The sequence below is a fragment of the Cynocephalus volans genome, chromosome 7 (assembly GCF_027409185.1).
Source record: "Cynocephalus volans isolate mCynVol1 chromosome 7, mCynVol1.pri, whole genome shotgun sequence".
Lineage (NCBI taxonomy): Eukaryota > Metazoa > Chordata > Mammalia > Dermoptera > Cynocephalidae > Cynocephalus > Cynocephalus volans.
In genome coordinates, this window is record NC_084466.1 from 137179709 (window position 1) to 137186525 (window position 6817).

Below are 6817 nucleotides of genomic sequence, written 5' to 3' on the forward strand. Positions count from 1 at the left end.
ACTTGTCTGAGATTATACAATTAGCAAATGATGAAGTCAGTATTTAAAAGAGGAAATCTAGACTTAAAGTCTACACTTGCAGAACAAATTACACTGATACTGTTTTTGCAGATTTGCAAGATCTCCTTTCAATCAATTTGCAAGAGTTTATTGAGTGTCTATGACAAATGTTAGGGTAATACTTTTCGTTTTCTAGAAGCCTCATAAGTAAATGTAACAATTTTCTAATACAGGCTAGTTGTTCTTTCTTATCTACATCTTCACATGAAGATTTGGTGATGGCGGTGCTGGTTTGTTTTATTCTGTTGTTTTGTTTTGTTTACTCTGTTTTCCTCATTGCTCCATCCAATGGTTTGTTGAGTATTATATCTGAGCCCCTTGACCTGTGGATCAGCCAGGTTGAACTCTGATGTCTCATGCAATAATGCACCTTAGAAATAAACATTCACACTTTGGCTTACATTTCAGTCCTGACTTTAAGTGAATTACCAGGCTAAGCTCAGTAACAGCTCTAGCAATTGCCCTAACTATATGTGATTTTTAAGCAAGTTTTAGTGACAATCTGCCCTGGTGAAAATCATTGTTAGTCCTCTTTAAATTAAAATTTCTCTCCCTCCCTCCATCCCTCCCTCCCTCTCTCTCTCTCTCTCTCTCACTCTCTCTCTCTCTCTCTCTCTCTCTCACACACACACACACACACACACACACACTCTCTCTCTCTCTCTCTCTCTCTCTCTCTCTTTCACGCACACACATATGCTCACACAGAGGAAATTTCTAAAGTGTTTTGTTTTTTGTCTAAAAGAATCAAGCTTAGTCCTATGGGCCAAAGTCTAGTTTAGCCATTAAACATTTAAAATATATGTTTAACATATCATTCCTCTTGAAGCAAAATCATCCATAATTTAACCCATGCCAGTGCATTGCCAACATAAAGAAAAGAACACGTATCCATTGAGAAATAGTTCTACACAGTTGTTTATAAAGCTGAAGATTGTCAAGGAATCATTACAGGGCTTAGTATCTGTTTTATGGACACACAGATTATACACGGATTACAAAGAGTCAACTGCATAGTAATTATGTCCTCAGCTGCTATATCACAGGCTGGGTTCCTGAAATGCATGTTACATAGCTTTACAGAGAAAATTATGTTATATAAATATGACCATTAATATTTTATTTCTGTTTTACAAAAAATGAAAACATATGTCAAAGTGACACCACATGGCTATTTTGCAGACTAGCCACAAGGGCCATATTTGTATGGATATCCAAATGCGTAGTGCCCTCATATATTTTATTTTAGTTTTTGTAGTAAATGTACATGTGCCAATCTTCCTAGGTAGGTATCGCACCTGTAATAAACTCTGGTTGATTTTATGTACCCAACATCTTTTCTCTTCTTTTTTGGAACAGAATCACCACTTTTGAGAAATCACCTCTCCCCGATTGCATGTGGCATTGACATTCTTGTAGTCAGGGTACTTCGCATGTCTTCTTGTGACTCCAGTCAGGACAGGCTGACTCTCCATCCCTGAAATTTGTCTCTTGAGAGGAATAGTATAAGAAAGTATATAGAGCTGATTAGTCCCAGCTGTAGAGATCTAAATGGACTCCCACTGTCTTGTTACCTCTACCTAGACTTTATCTTTTTTATTTATTTATTTATGAATAATTATTTATAATTTATTTATTTTAAATAATTTTTAAAAAAACAACACTTTTTGTTTTATGGTCAGTGTTGGCAGGAGTTTGTTACAAAACTGGGTCTGGAGACGGTGGAATGTGAGGGGAGTGGGGGTCCTTTGTCAGATGCCAGGACTAGGGCCAGCTCAGCATTGTGGACCAGCACAGCACGGCAGGCCAGCTCAGCATGGTGGGCTGTCTTCATCCCCAGGAGGGCAACAGGGCCTGCCCAGAAGGTCACTCAGAGGGAAGAGGTCCCTGCTCCTTGGCTATGGCAAAAGGCTTCTCCACCTTGATCTTGCCACAGTCTGCAATGATCACATCCTTCAGGACTTGTCCGGACGTCTGTCTTGGTGCTCTCCACCTCCCCTACCCCCTCCATGCCCTCAGGAACTTTGTCAGACACTGCTTGCTTGCCATCCAGCCAGGAGGTCTTGAGTGCAGTGATGAACTTGGATCCAGTGGTGTTTTTGCCTGCATTGGCCATGCTCACCCCGTACAGTCCATAGCGCTTCAGCTTGAAGTTCTCATCGGGGACACATTTGCTGTAGAGGCTCGTTCCTCCATGCCATCTCCCCTGGTGAAGTCTCCACCCCTGATCATGAAGTCCTTGATTACACAATGCACTTTGTTGTTTTTGTAGCCAAATCTTTTATTTCCTGTAGCTAAGGCCATACAATTATACACTGTTTTTGGAATAGTCTTTCCAAACGGACCAACAAGCTTACATCTTCATCTACAATTTGTAGATCAAAGTACACCTTGACAGTGATGTTGGATGCTTTCTTCCTCTCATCGGACATGGAGGGTCCTGGCAGCAGCAGGAAAAAGAAGGTGCCCACAAAGTGAGCAGCTGCAAAGAGCAGCTTCATGTTCTGCTCCCAGAGGTGCAGCATCTGCCCAGGGCCAGAAGAAGGTAGACTTTGTCTTTTCTAAGAAACATTTGATAGGTTCACTATTTTATGTCATCTGGCAGCATCATATCTTCCTTTGATCTTATTTATCATCATTTTTTTTTTTTGTCAAATAAAATACAAGTGCAGATTTAGTAAGGAGAGACTTTATTCAACAGGATCACTAGGAAGGGGGAATGAGGGTGGGGAGGAGCTATGCAATAAAGGGAGGGGTTCTATCTCGATATGGAGGAAACTCTGAACATGAGATCTGCAAACCTTCTTATCAAAGGTCAAGCAGAAAGAGTTTGCTTTTGTTTGTTTTTTGTGGTTTTGTTTGTTTGTTTACAAGGAATGGTAAACAAGGTTTAGACCTGGATGGGATAAAGTGGGGTGAAAGAGAGCTTGATGGATAATAGATCAGAGAATCTTTTTCCCTGAAGACAGGACTATTAAGGAGCGGTTGTTCACTGCCTAAGGCTGAGGATGGATCAACGTCCAGTGGCCTGAGGGAGGGGAATAAACTTAATCAAAGTTTGTTCAACAGGTATTTTGTTCACATTGGTTACTGGGAACAAGCAGTTCAGCAAATCACTTATGAGGCAGAAAAAAATAAATAAAAGGAAATTTGGAGGGTTTGCTTCTAGCCTTGTCACAGGTAAACAAGGGTGTCTATGAATCATATTTAAGTATATGGTGAAGATTCTTTGCTGTAAGCTGTTTCCCAAAACACAAACAGGTTAGAAATTTTTTTTAACTTTACAATTTTCAGGATCCCAGGGTTTAAGTACAGTTCAACATTGTCAGTTTCAATTGCCTGCAATAAAGGAATATGAAATAATGTACCACCTCAGTGCCCAAATGATTTGATCTGGAGTTGCCTTTAAGATGTTGTGCCATCTAAGGAAAATGAAGCAAAAAGGAAGGGAGGGAGAGAGGGAAGGAGGAAGGAGAGAGACAGGAAGAAAGGAAGGGAGAAAGGCAAGCATGCTAACCCTACCCACATGATGAAACCTGGAGCAAATGACAGGTCCACCTCGGGCTCATACAAGATCAGGGCCTACTGTTCGTATCTAAAAATATGCAAACCTGCAAAGGCAAAGAAGGTCCTGTATGAATGTTCAGCATGCTTTTTCCTGCCTATGGAATCTTTAGGGATGTTTAACCATCTCTCTACTGCATCACAGAGAAAGCCACCAGAAGTCTGCCTTGCACATTCATTCTGGTACAAGAACTGCATACACATGGGGTACCGAATTGTCCCAAATTCCTCATCCTCCAGAATAAGGAAAGGAAGGATACGAAGTATGAGATACATTGATGATAAAAAGAGCTTTTCTCTAGACTTCATTTTCTAGTCTCTGCTGCCAAGCTTGTCACAGGGTTGTTGTAAATTTCTCAGTATCATTCCAAATACAAGTGCACGCTAGATAATACCACAAAAATACTTGATGGGCACACTGCATAACGACCCATAATCACTCTAGGAATAAAATAAAGGCCACTTAACACATTCCCTTCCTTTAAATAGAATATATCACAGTACAACATCTTCACTGAAAAAGACAAGAATATGCAAATCTTATCCCACCACTTTGACCAGCACTGTGGATGTCCTTATTATGGCAATTGGTCAGTAAAGAGAAGATGTGGTAAGAGTACTCGAAGAACCAACATAAGGTCAATATTTTTAAAAGAAAGGAAAATAATCATACTTGACTTAGCATACCTATAAATTCCTCATTAAGATCTCAAAAACACATTATAAATTACCATTTTTCTTCTAAGATATGACTCTATTGTTTCTGGCTTGTAATTGATCACCACCTCTTAATGCCTATTTTATAGAGTCCCCTCATGAACAGCAATCTGCTTCTCTTAATAGAATCTCCTTGATAGAGCACATCATTTCCATTTACCTGATCTTGGATGGTGTGTTAAATCCAACTCAATCAATTTTAACAAGCCCCTTCTTCAATCGTGATGAGGCAATTAGCACCCAGTGATGTCACCCAAATTCCCGTAATTGTGAAGTAAATGTCTTCCAGCTTTCCTCATAGGTTTTAAAATTCTGACAACTTGGCATTGTTACTGATCCATTTGCAAATGGAATTTAATTTGTCTCAAAAAAAGAAAAGTCCTATTTCTCCTAAGTTGTCTGAGTTATATATAAAAGAAAAGAAAATATCCTGAAACCTAGAGAAATTTCTCTAAAATAATTTAGCTTTTATGATGCTCCTGCCTCAGAGGAATTCTCTATTAAGGATGGGGCTGAGTTTTAGAAAATATGGTATCTGGTTGACAGAAATGTCTACCCCTTTCCTCATATTCTACCCTGATTTGTCTGCCTAAGTGTAGAATCTTTTCATTGGTTTCCTTTTGGTTTCCTGGTTCCTTAATCCTGATCTAATTGCCTTATGCTAATCCTCATCCTGCTGAACTGTTGCCTGTTTGACCACATGCCGAAATAATCAAAATCCCTCTGTGTTTCAGAGTCATGGTCTTTTTTAATCTCCCTCTTTGCTGAATCCCTCCTAAATCATTTCGGGACACAGATCTTTCCAGTGACTGGAAATATCCCTTCCCATCCCAGCCTCTCCTACATCAAATACCATGAGAATGGCAAACAACAGCGAGCTCTTTGAAATATCAAATGACAGTGAGCTCTTTGAAAATCTGATGTCTTTGATTATTTAAAAGAGACCTGTTCACAAAGCTCTCTTTATTTTGACGAGAATACAAAGCTGGTTTCAATTAGGAAATGGATTTCAAGTTGTTTCAATTTCATGTCTAGGGAAAATGGCCTACGTTATAAAAGCAGATTTCTGTGTTTGTGTGTAGTTTCATTGGAAGCTATCCTTTTTTATCATAGATAAATGCAACATAACATGACTTTCTATTTTTTAGAAGAAGAAAAATAAAAGCTATACTTTCTTTTCTTTGGAAAACAATAATAAAAATACTTTTAAATGCTCTGGCCCTTAGAAGAGAAGTAGAGAAAATATATCACACATTAAAAGATTTCTGGATATTGAACAGATATTGTCAAGTAGAGACTGCAAGATGGAAGGGAGGGTACAAGGACAGTAACACAACTCTGTCCTACCTTCAATGGCAATAATAGTCTGATAGGAGAAAAAGATAAAAATTTAGAAACAGCATAGAGGTCCTCTTGAAAACCTTAGAATTTTTAGAAACTCCTCGGATGAAGTAATGAAAGGCAAAGGCAGCTAGTTGTGAACAGTTTCCCAAGAAATGTTGGTCTGTATGTTTACTTGGCCTCCAAGCCTTAAAATATCTTCTCTCCATACTACCTGAATTTGTTCACTTAGCCTCAGATTATCTGATATTATATTAATTAGATATATTCTGGATTAAACAAAATGGTTTTTGAAAAACAGAAGTGGCTTTGCGAGTGTTATATTAGCAGCTCTGAAGTTAGTGGAAATTATTCAGTCTGCATTTCTTTTACATATAAGCAACACTGGAAGTACTAGGGAGACGGGACAGGAGAGAAGGACGTACTCTTGGCACATGAAGTACCTTCTGGTGGAAGCTGAGCAATGGAGGGACATTACAGTGGGAGGTTTAGAGATCTACAGAAGCCTGGGGTTGCACATAGGTGAGAGAGGGGTAGAGACAAAGAGCCTCCCAGGACAAATGCTCTTATTCAAAGTTTGGGTAGAGTCAGCCATCTGCTCTGGAATGGGAAGGAAATTGTGCTCCCCTTCATTTTTTATGATCACCTTTTCCTTCTTATTCTTTCTCTTTACTCTTTTTCCACCTTCCTTCTTCTCCTCTTTCATCTCACCCTCTCCTCTCTTCCTCTTTCTCTTCTCCTAGTCTCTAGATTCTTTGATTCAAAGATGCAACGACCAAGCCAGTACTATGTGTATTCAGTTGTGTTACAAGTTAAATCAATTTTGGGTCCTGGCCTGACAAAGGACTATCATTCTAAGGAGAATGCACTAAGAATTTGCAGCTACCAAGTACATCACATTTTGTTACATCGCAATGTGTAAATAGGGTCCAAAAATCCTTCAGCATTCTAGAGTACAGATTGTACATCTTCTACTTATACTGATCCAGACTGAATGATTTCCCAAGCACAGACAACTCTGGATGGCGTGGGCCTGGTTCATGCTTCAGCTACATGACAAACATGTTGGGCGATGATAGAAATACAGAAGATAAAACACTTTTTCTTCCCTAAATTACCACAGCTTTGACTGTGC

The 6817-nt window shown here is 39.2% G+C and overlaps 1 pseudogene; it reads right to left on the reverse strand.

The window, feature by feature from the left end:
* Nucleotides 1–1926: 1926 nt before the first annotated feature.
* Nucleotides 1927–2585, reverse strand: LOC134381795 (peptidyl-prolyl cis-trans isomerase B-like; annotated as a pseudogene).
* Between the last annotated feature and the right edge of the window lie 4232 nt (nt 2586–6817).